This window comes from Pteropus alecto, unplaced genomic scaffold, assembly GCF_000325575.1.
Source record: "Pteropus alecto unplaced genomic scaffold, ASM32557v1 scaffold131, whole genome shotgun sequence".
In the NCBI taxonomy this organism is placed as follows: Eukaryota; Metazoa; Chordata; class Mammalia; order Chiroptera; family Pteropodidae; genus Pteropus; species Pteropus alecto.
In genome coordinates, this window is record NW_006434709.1 from 21,199,408 (window position 1) to 21,212,033 (window position 12,626).

Sequence of the window (12,626 nt, forward strand, 5' to 3'; positions counted from 1 at the left end):
TTCTGTTCACAAACTTCTTTTTGACATAAGAAGAATCTTCATGGGAAAATGGAGATACATATTAGAAAAAAATTTGAATTTGGGAAAATAAAATTTTTTCAGAGGCAAAACGAAGAAAGTACCAAAACTACGCTTTTGGAAATAGGGACGGTTCTGGAAACTTTAATAGAATCCCTATCTGGTTCCAGTCTGAGGAAAGTGTCCAGTAGTAAGTCCCTTAGGTGGGCCTTTTCACTGTACAGACACTGTCGGCTGCCCACTGCTTCTAGAAAATAATTACTTTCCTGATAAGACAGAGACTGTTGGTGTTCCTGGAGTCCTGTGCACTTCCTGGTCTCCCTTGCATTGAGCTTGGACCCATCTGACTAGCTTTGGTCCAAATAGATCAGGCCAAGGCTGCTAAGAACCAGTGTTCCTCCATCAACTCATTCGTCTCCTCCCAATATCACCATGGCAAACTCAAAGCTCACAAGTTCCATGAGGTGTAGTTAAAGAATGGAGGTTTTTAGCCAGACCCACAGAGGACTTGGTATGAGAAAAAATAAAGCTTTGAGTTTAGCCACTGAGATTTCAGTGTTTCTTTTTTGTAGTTTTTGTTGTTACTGTAGCTTAGCTGTATGGAACTCTAGTGAGTGCACTTGGCAACTATGACAATACTCCCCACTTATTCTTTCTCCTTTCTGATACCTCCTTAGGTTCAGCCTCCCCTGCCCACTCCCTAAACATTGATCGTTACCAAGGCTCTGTCGTTAGCTCTCTATGCTCTACTTTCTACCCAATCCCAAGGTAATCTCATCCAAGTTCATGGTTTCAACAATCATGCATATACTAACTATTCCCAATCTATATCAGCACCCAGTTGGGCACATCTGTTTTGTTCCAAAAGCACCTGTAACTCAAAATTTTCTAAACTAAAGTCATAAACTCAACACACCATATAAGGCTCTCCCATGACTTGGACCCTTCTAATTCTTTAATCCTACTACTCAGCAAATGGCTCTTGGTGCTTCAGTGATACTACACTATTAGCAGATGCCGACTACCACTCAGCTCCAACCAGCGTTTCTGCTCACGCCGCCCCTCCTATCTTCCAACCTTGCTTCGTTTGGTTAACTCATATCTTTCTTTCCCCTCCTCTCAAAAGCCTTCCTTGAACCTCCAAAATAAGCTAAGTGCCCCTACTCTGTGCTTCAGAGTACCCCATGCATTACCTTGATCGTATCAACGTACTGAAATTATCTCTCATGAGTTTGTGTCTTTAGCTACACTATAAATGCCTCAAAGGCAAAGATCATGTCATATCCATCTTGGTATCCCCATCACCTAGCACAGGGGTTGGCAAACTAAGGCCTACAGACTGGCTATTTATTTTTATAAATAAAGTTTTACTAGAACACTGCCATACTCGTTTATTTATATACTGTTATGACTACTTTCATGCTGCAATAGCAGAGTTGAGTAGTTGTGATGGAGACCATGTAGTTCACACAGCCTAAAATATTTATTATCTTCTCCTTTAAGAAAAAGTTTGTAAATCCCTGACCTAACACAATACTTTGCACATAATATAAGCACAGTAAAAATGTGGGGGGCAGGAATAAAGGATATATAAAAGTTTTTTTAAAAACATGTATTCAGTAATAATTATAACTATTTCATAGCAAGTACTTTTATACCCACCTCAGTTCTGCCCTTGTAAATAAAGGGACAGGAAATGAACAAACTCTTAGGCCAAAAATCAGAAAGAAGCATATAGCAGGCATCTATTAAGTGATTGTTAAATATATACGCACACTACATTTATCTAAAGCCAAAATACTCACTTTCATGAAGTCATAAAGTGAGTCATTTCTTTAAAAAAGCTAATTTTGGGAAAATAACTAAACATAAATATAAAAGTATTTAGAAATCTCTGAAATCATTACTAATACAACTATACGAACCTCAAGAGAGAGCCTAAACTAAGTCCGGACAAAGTCCTACAGTTATCTTTGAAGTGTATCTTATGTCCCATGGTGTTGAGGGCAGATAGGAAGTCAAAGCAAAGACAGGATCGAACATAGCACAAATGAGCTCTGGAGAGTGTTAGGGACTGAATAACACTCCCCAAAATTCATGTCAAAACTCTAACCCCCAGCATAATAGTATTTGGAAGGACGACTTTTGGGAAGTAATTGGGTTTATAAGAGGTCATGAGGGTGGTGCCCTGATGATAGGATTAGTGTCCTTATAAAAAGGGGGAAAGTTTCAGTTGTAAGATGAATCGGGTCTAAGGATCTAATGTATAACATGGTTACTATAATTGATAATACTGTATTATATAACTGAAATTTGCTAAGAGAGTAGAGCTCAAAGTTTCTCATAAAAAAAAGAACTATGTGAGGTGATGGATGTGTTAACTCGATTGTGAAATCCTTTCACAAGGTGTACATGTATCACATTGTACACTTTAAACATGTTACAATTTTATTTATTAATTATACCTCATTGAAGCTAACAATAGAGAGACAGAAAGAGAAAAAGAGACCTGAGATTTCTTTCTCTCTTTACGTGCGCACACCAAAGAAAGACCATGTGAAGACATAATAAGACGACAGTTGTCTATGAACCAGGAATTGGGCCTTCAACAGGGACTGAATCTGCTGGCACCTTGAACTTGGACTTCCCAGCTTCCAGAACTGTGAGAAATAAATTTCTGTGGTTTAAGCCACCGGTCCACAGTACTTTGTAATAGCAGCCTGAGCTGACTAAGACAGGGTGCTTGGAAAAAGGGGGGAAGAGTCCACTGGGTTTAGACCAGCTTCCTATGCACCAATAAGGAAACCTAGAAGTTAATAATCTTTATCTTTCTCTCTCTCTCTCTCTCAGTTTGTTGCATGTATCACCTTTGGACTGAGAATTCTGATAAAAGCATTTTAACATTTCCATCTCAAAGGTCCTTTTCCCTTTCACCCATCCATGAAAGTTCTCTGACATCTCAAGCCTGTTGTAATTTTTCTTTTCTCTCTAATGCCTGATATTGCTAACTTTTTCAAATATCTTGGAACTTAAAATTACTCTGGTTTGCTAATAGGTTGCTTCATATATAGTAATCTTAATTCTCAATGGACCATAAATGTCTTATGAGAAAGCAATCTATCTTATACATTATATCCTCTTTACTCTTATTTTCCTCCCTCTCCTACAAATGTTGATTTTGAAATGCAGAGTTTCTAACAAGGGTAGATTGGAAGTACTTCAACTGCTTCCTCTTGGGTCAAAATGAATGGCACAAGCAAGAAAGAGGTTAAATAAATATTTGAAAAATTTTTTTTGATTATTACACTAACAAACAGAAATATAGAATATAGGAAAGAAATTTTTTAAATGAATAAGTATTCTTTTTATGAATAGACCTTAGTTCTTTCTTTGTTGCATTCTTTTGATAAGAAAAATGACATGAAAAGAATCAAAATTAAAATGCCCCCATCATAATTTAACAAATGAGGGTTTACTTATAATATATGTTAAACAACACTGATAAAGAATTATAGCACAGGGCAAATCAGTAATCACCATTACAAAGACTAAAAACAATCATTTGAGTAAAAGTAGAAATGCTTTCTATCTCCCAAAATTGTAGACCCTGTTAACATACAGTATTTTAATTTAAATATTTTCATTTAATTGGCTAAGAATATAAAACTAGAGTGTATTTTCTTATGGATCATAATTATCAAATAAAGTTTTGCTTTCTCTCTTCTACAATCAGTTTCTCTTAAGGGACAGTCAAATTTCATACAGTAAGTCCTCACTTAATGTCATCTTCAGGTTCTTGGAACTATGTGAAAATGACATCTAACAACCAGTTTTAACATAGACTAACTGATATAAACAAAAGTTAAGTTCCTATGGCATCTTATCAACGTTTTTCAAGAACCTGCTGTACTTAAATTATTAAATCTTGAAAGTGGATTTGCATGATAGGTCGCCAGTGTTCTTTTTCCTTTAAAATAAATATCTAATAAACGAGCTTGAAACAGTATCATAACCATCAAAGTCTAGCCATCAAAGGGCTATACTTTGAAGGGTTCCTCACCAAAAAACTGGGAAAGTTATAATTCTAATTAACATGGCAATTCAGAAAAGGGTAACACATTATCAACCATTATCGATTTAACGGTGATTAGTGCATTTAACTAATTTCTAGAAGAAAGAAATACAGGGAGACTGAAATGAAGGATTGGCAATTTTTAAAGGAGGTGGAAAGGAGAGAAAGGCACGGGAAATGGGGAAGGCTTGAGCAGAAAGAGAACAGGAGAAGGCGAGCAGGCCAGGGCATGGCAGAGAAAAGGGTCCTAATCAGTCAGAAGGTGCACCAGAGCACTGGGAAGTGTTGATGGGAGGAGAAAGACAATTTGATTGATGAGGTACAGCTGGTCAGTTGGGAAATATCAAAGATAAATGTGTGTCTATTTGATGATTTTTGCCAAAAGCAAGCCTTATGTAACCTTTACATTTCCTAATGTATGATCTAATTCAGACATTTGAACTACACCTTAAAAATATTCCCCGAGTAGAACCAGTATTTGAATTCATCCAAGTCTTGGTTGAGCTAAAGCTTACATAGACGTTATTCCATCAATTGGAGAAAGTATCAAGAAAGATGGAATAGGATAATATCATACATACCAGGGAATAGAAAACTTAAATTTTACAAGTCTTTACTCTTGCTTCAATTACAGTTCTAGATTCTACAGAAATTTGTAGCACTTTCAATAGACCCTTTCAAAATGGTAATGGAACATTTCTCTTTTGTTCTTTTACATTCTCTGGTGCACACACCCATAACATACAGTCAACAGTTCTATCTCATCCAATGAAAGTGCCTAGTAGAAACAGAACGTCAATGCTTTCTCAAAAAAAAAAAAAAAAGATACTACACATGGTTATAAAGAGAAATAAACTGCTAACCACAGAAGTAAGTAGGCTTAGAAGGGGGGGGGGTGGAACTACATTTGCAGAAATAAAAATAATATTGTCCTGTATATGTATATAAAGATCATGATTTGTCATATATAAATATGTATATAAAAATCAATCCACACTGAATATATTAATAGATATTATGCAAACTGGAAGTCAGTGTTAAGAACAAGTCTCCCCAGAAAACAGAAAAATACATGTTTATAAAGAGCTAAGAAAATGCTAACAAAATATTCTCTATATCTTCAATCTTCAATGAATTTGAGAAAATGGTAAAACGCTATATTTTTGTTGCAAAATGGAACCAATTATTATGCGACAAAACACACTAATGGATAGATATGCATAGAATTTAATATATGCAATAACTTGGGTCAACCTTTTATTACTTAGTCAACATAAAAAATCAATTCTTTGTACGATCCTAGAAAATTTATTTTTCCTATAATAATTCAGAAAAAGTAATCAATAGGATAAATGAGTAAAACAAATATTTTTGAAAAATTTGTATTATAAAATTTGAAAAATAAAGCATAAAAATGCTTTTCAAAGAACTTTGCCTAATAGTTCAGACTTCAACATATTTTAAATAAGACATAAGCTCGAAAGAGTTTTTTTAAAAAGGAGGCTAATTCAAAATGTATCATGGATATAACTGCATGTTTATATTTGCAGCCTTAGGTGGAAGAGCTAGGATAAATATTGTAAAACCCATGCATGAGAACTAGATTAATGATGCTGAAGACCCATGTAAGGACAGCAACTGCTTTGAACTTATATTCTGTGGCTTTCTGCTAATGTTTTAGTCAACAGTGTTGCCGGCTATGGTACCGGTTTATGTATTTTAATATTTTCATCAAATAAATCTTACTTGTATTTACTTCTTGTAGCTATTTAAAATGAAGAGTGAAACACTGAAAGTCTAGAATAGATAATAAATATGTACATAAAATCCAATTCAAGTATTATTGTTCCATATTCAAGGCGTCAAACCAATGTCATCCCTGTGAATGACACATGGAAAGACTAATCCTTCCCAAAGTATCACAAAACAGATTTTTATCCAGTACTATTTTTCCAAAAGCCTTTCATGTGAAACTCCGGCAAAATCCACATGGTATTGTACACCTGAAACTTACTGGATTTCATTAACCAATGTCACCATAATAAAAATAAACAATATATTTTTTAAAAATCTACATGGTTCTACAGCACGAAAATCACAAATAGTCACATTTCAGAACCTCACGTTCACTCAACTTTGAGATCTGGGACATGCTGAGTAATCTCAGAAGAATTTCATCAATGCTCACCAGGTTTATCAGAGGACGAGCACATTTTGTTGTAAGGACATGAGATAACATGTGATCTCTATGACCCACAATAAGTGTTTAAGAGATATACAATAAAATTTCGAATTCTCATTTTGAAAGAATTGTACTGATTTCTTAGTATGTCCTTCACACTAGAGGAGAATAATTATGAAGTAAGTATAATACGAATGTACTAGAACTTGAGCCTGGCTACAGTCAAAGCTTCAAGTAATTTTAAATGATCAAACAACTGCACTGCCCAAAGACAAAGAAACCATAGGTCTTTTACATGATCTTACAAAGTAATAGACAAAAAGAGGTCATTCTCCAAAGTCAGCACAGGTACCACTAGATACATTCAAAAAATGAACTTCACATAAATGGCTGCAGACAGCTCTGAAGATAGTCCTTGTTACCATAATTACTCCAGAGTACTTATAAGTTTCTCCTTATATTTGCCCATTCTTGAGGATAAATGACTTATTAAACGTATTTTCTTACAGATAGCAAATAATTCAATTTTTTTTAAAAAAGATTGAACATAGGTCACTAATCTCATAACTGCAACTCGTCTTAAGTAACAAGATCTCTTTGAATGCAGGAGATTTTGCAAATTTGATGTGATTACATTTTAACACTGCCCCCCCTCCCCCTGCCACCAACACACACACACATCAAACATAGTACTTTCACTATGACAACCCAGATGGGAGATTTCTGATTATATGTTTGAGAGAAATCCTTTCCCCACTGCCCAGCATAACCACCAAATTCAAGACTTGAAAGTGCTCAGGATAATTTGGTTATTTCCAACAATCAAAAGAGACCAATCTCATATGGGAATATTGGCCAATAATTAAGGATATATCAGTTGCCTTAGCAACAGATTCCTTCCCAAATAAGCACCGTTTCCACTCAGCAGCCTTTAGCCAAAAGGGGAATTAAATCACTGAAATCAACAATTCCTTTGTTTAGCAAACAGAACAGCTTTCCAGGTCTCAAGAAAACAGACCTCTCACAGTTGGTCCAGCATTGCCCAAGGTAGCAGTTGAATAAGCCAACCTCTTGAATTATAGGATTTTATCATCAAAACCACTGCTAACAGGACTGCTAGCTTTTGCCAAAGAAACATGACAAAAGAGCATCTCCTAAGTGATACTAATGAATATATTTAGCTTTATAGATCTTAACCTTCCATGGACAATGTATATGTGTATGTGTCACTGTTTACATACATTGATATAATTCCAAATGTCTAGTTTAGCAAAGGACTAATCGACTCATTCCATTAGCTAATAAATAGTTTCTTATACTTCAATTTCTGGGTGTAAGAGCCTAACTTCATATCAGACAATTTAAAATATTTTTATGTGAGTCATCATCAAAATTGAAAAAATAAATAGCTATATTTCTGAATGTTGATATAACCTGGCCAACTCTCCAACATGAAGTCATGTCACTGTACTATAGTTGTCTGGAGAGATTAAGCATCACTCATTTTCTGAATAATAATAATAATAATAATGGCGCACTATGACTGATTTCTCTCAATAGAGACACACGATTAAATTCTCAGGGACTCCCCAGGTTAAAATCATTACAAAGTACTTATATCCTAACTATATACTCCATGATCACCAATACCTTTATTTCAAGCTATCTCCAAAGTGAATCGATCACCTTACCTTTCCAACCGTACTCCACCACAGCATTCTACTCTACAGTCGTACTCCCTCCCCTTCCCCACACAGGCCCCTACCTCACCACCACTGGCCTAGGCTCTGGATTTCTCTTCTGGCAAGAGGACTCCATTCTGGCCCCCATAGCCAGCAAGTATCTGAATTGATGGTGTGTGTCAGGATCCAGTTCTGATGCCCAGAGTCTTCACCTTTCTGCCATTCTCTGACTTCCTAAATCCTTTCATATTCTCTCACTGTCTCTGTCTATTTGTCTGTCTCTGTCTCTGTCTCTGTCTCTGTTTCTCTCTCTCCGGCCCCCTCTGTCGGTCTCTGTCTGTCTGCCTCTCTCTTTTTGCTTGTTTATTTTCTTTTAATTATAGGAATAATACATGCTCTTCAAAATAAACAAATAATATGGAAGTACATAAAACAAAAAAGAAAAGGTCCTCTGGTTAGAGGCTTGATCCCCAAAGTTAGTCATTGTTAATAATTTTGGAGTACAACTTTCAGGTATATTTTTTCTACATCTACACAAATATGTTTGGTTGGTTTTTTATTTTGTTTTTATTTTTTTCCATAAAAAAAGAATCTTGTTACTCTCTTGTTACCTTTTGTCATGCCTACATGGAGAAAATTGAGTTAAAAATTAAAAGTGAAAGAACGAATTCCTTGAATCCAATTCATTCCACATCCAATTCTTACCTGAAGTACTTTGTTCCATACTTGCCCAATATTATACTATTTCCTTTTCCAATACTATACAATTTATTTTTATGATCATAAAAAATAAACAGAAACAAAGTATTTCCAGTGAAACAGAAATATTTAGTTATCAGTCAATATCTCCAATGATAACTGAGGTGAAATAATCAGCAAATAAAATTTTAAACCATAATTTTTAAAGACATATGAAACCATCTTTCTAATTTATTTTGGAGCCCTTAAAACTGTATTTGGATTTAATTCATATTTTGTCTCATTTTTAACAAAAGAATCATAACTAATATACTGCATCTATGAATAATAAATAGGGATATTCTCTCTTTCCTTATTAAAAAAACTCCAAATCTGAAAATGGCTAAGATTATTTGGCTAGCAGATAATTCCATCCAAAGGCTAACACTTAACTTCTAAATCCACTTTTGCACTAATAATGCAACAAATGATACAAACAAGTAACACTGTCAGAGCACCAAAGGTTCTCATTTAAAAGTAAATGAGTATATCAGACTCCCCAAATGCCTACACATTACACTCAAATTGTGACCCGAACTAAGCATTTACATTATCATGGGTTATCATTACTCATTTAAATGTCATTTCTGAAATCCAAAGCTGGGACAACTACTTTGGTGCCTTTATAAATTTATCTATGATGAAGAGAGATAATTCAAAGTCATATTCTCTTAGGAATATAGGAGACCACCAGATATTAATTAACTCTACCTAAAAGACTTGGTTATCTTATGTGCAGAACTGAAAAGCAAGGATATTCATCTTTCATCATTTGCTAATATTTATTGAGTGCCTGCAGGGTATATGGCAATGCAGGAGTCACCTACAAGAGTAGGCTCTAAAGGCTGTATTAGTCAAAAGTGAAAAATGCTGTTGTTACTCTATGAAATATACAGGAAATCTGACCATATTTTCTACTGAGCTCTACTTACACATACATAATAAAGTAGGGTGCCTGTGTTTCTTTGAATCAGTAGGGAGTATTTACCTTTAACCCTTACTCACTAGATAACCGTTGTTCTTCTCTTCAAGTATTGACAATACTGTGCAATTGTGTCTGCAAAATATGACTGCTAAATACTCTTTATTGTTATAGGACAGTAAGGGATTAATTCATATAAAGAGCTTTGATTTATCCTAGAGGAAAAGTGTAATGGTGCTGGTTAAATTAACAGTCAAATCTTTAGATCAGTCAATATAAAAAATAGTGTAAAATTGTACCGAGGACTTTTACAACAGAAATCTGAAAAACTTCAAATGCTGTGATATTTTAAAAATTATTAACTTGCTTGTGGTCTGCTACAAACAAGCGTGGCCTTATTCTGAATGCAAGAGGGAAAAAAGCTTTGCCAAATTTAAGGTATATGATTATTTACTGCTCTTTACTTTTAAGTACTAGATATTAGATTTCATAAGAAAGTACAAGATTCTGCCAAAAAAATGGGATTATATGGGGGAAGAAATCTATTATAAACAAAACTGGATCTACTCAACAGCAGCCCAACAGAACAAGAGTAAAACTTTAGGCCAGTCCTATTCCTTGGTAGTTTTCTTCGTAATCACCTGCTGAGAAATGAGAAATGTGCACACCACTGCTTGAACTACACTGTGACAGCTGCTAACGAATGGGGTCTGACCAAATATTTCAGCCTGGGTCTAAATCTGCCTTTCTCACGTAACTGGTCAGCAACTAGTAGTAACAATTGCTTCTGCATGACAACCTTGGACATCAACAAAGAACAGTATTGAAATTAATACTACAAAGGCTCTTCAAATCTGAAAACTGTCAAGTTACCAGAATCGAGTGACATTTTTTTGTTATATATTTTTACCAACATTTTACATATTAAAAACTAATAAATTTTTTATTTAAAAATGTTACATATACAGTAGCCCTCCCTTATCCACAGTTCTGCTTTCTGCGATTTCAGTGACCCACAGTTAACTGTGGTCCAAAAATATTAAATGGAAGATTCCAGAAATAAACAATTCATAAACTGCAAGTCGTTCTGAGTAGTTTGATGAAATCTTGCACCATCCCACTCTGTCCCACCCGGGACGTCAATCATCCCTTTGTCCAGTGTATCCACGCTGTATATGCTACACGCCTGTTAGTCATTTAGTAGCCATCTCGGTAATCACATCGGCTGTAATGGTACCACTGTGCTTGTGTTCAAGTAACACTTATTTTATTTAATAATGGCCCCAAAGCACAAGAGTAGTGATGCTGGCAATTCAGCTATGCCAAAGAGAAGCTATAAAGTGTTTTCTTTAAGTAAAAAAGTATGTATGTACAGGAAAAAAATATAGTTATATGTAGGGTTGGGTATTGTCCATGGTTTCAGGTATCCACTGGGGGTGTTGGAGCCTATCTATCTCCCTCACATAATGGGGGGACTACTGCAGGTACTTTTTTATAGCCAGTCCTCAAAAATAATAAATATTAACTCTTATGGAACACTGCAGAGGCATTTGCCTCAATAAAAAGTAGTGAGAGTATTTGCAAACCTAAACATACTGCTCATTTTTATTTTATATGGATATAAAATCATTACTCTACACCTGACATTCATTCATCAGATATTTCTTGAACAAATACTGTGTGACAAAAGTGAGAACAAGTCAAATTAAGATATAGTCCCTGCCTGAACCCTCTTACATTGTTGGTGGAGTTGCATATTGGTACAGCCACAATAAAAAACAGTTTGGAGATTCTTCAAAAAGTTAAAAATAGAACTATCTTTTGACCTAGCAATTGTGCTTCTGAGTTTTTATCCAAAGAAAACCAAAACACTGATTTGTAAAGATCTATGGACCCCTATGTTCACAGCAACGCTATTCACAAGAGCCAAGATATGGAAGCAAACAAACTAAGTGCCCATCGATAGACGACTGGATGAAAAGTTATAGCACATATATACAGTGAAATATTACTCAGACATTAAAAAAAATGAAATTCTACCACTGACAATAACATGGATGGACCTAGAGGGTATTATGCTGAATAAAATAAGTCAGACAGAGAAAGATAAATAACATATGATTTCACTTATATGTGTAATCTGAGGAAAAAGAAACAAACTAAATAAAAACAGACTCACAGATTGTAATCTGAGGAAAAAGAAACAAACTAAATAAAAACAGACTCACAGATACAGAGGACAATCTGATGATTGCCAGAGGGGAAAGAGGTTGGGAGACTGGGTGAAAAGCTGAAGGGATGCAGAAGCACAAAATAGTCACGGAGATGTAGCGTACAGCATGGGGAATACAGTCAATAGTATTGTAATGGCTGTGTGCAGAGCCAGATGGGTGCTGGAGTAATTGGGAGGATCACTTCATAAACTATATACATATCTGACCAATGTACTCTATGCCTGATACTAATATAAAATAATTTTTTTCTAAAAAAGACATAGTCCCTTCAAGTGGCTCTCCAACTATGATGATGTGCTAGTTGTGATGTGTGTCTCGCACAGCGAGCCTGGGTATTACTCACAAGAGCCTCACAGAGGGGTGCCTCACTCAGTAGGGGCAGGAGATGTGATAGGTCAGAGAAAGCTCCTGGGGATGTTTTTAAGTTTTCTAATTTACTAAATATAAATTAAATCTAAACCTTAGCTGCTATAAAGTATCCTCTCTTTCTTATACTAATTAGTATGCTTTACGTAACTCTAATCTATATTCTTTAAAAGAAATCACATTCTCTTGGTTTAAAGTGCTAAAGGACAGGACTTTTAAAAATATTTCTATTTTTTATTTTTTATTTTTCTATTTTTTATTTTTTCTAAACTTTCAGGGCACTATCACCTTAGAAGCACACGAAGGTCTAAAAGAGCTATATTCTATTATTCCACCACATCTTATCCCGTGATGCTCTTCAACCATTTTAAATATAGAAGAGAGACAAGTGGGCAGTATGGAGAATAAAATG

At 35.0% G+C, this 12,626-nt stretch overlaps 1 protein-coding gene across 3 annotated transcripts in view; it reads right to left on the minus strand.

Moving 5' to 3' along the window:
* The window catches only part of CAMKMT (calmodulin-lysine N-methyltransferase), a 329,988-nt gene that overhangs the window by 198,893 nt on the left and 118,469 nt on the right, over positions 1-12,626 (minus strand). The gene's annotated exons all lie outside the window — the stretch shown is intronic.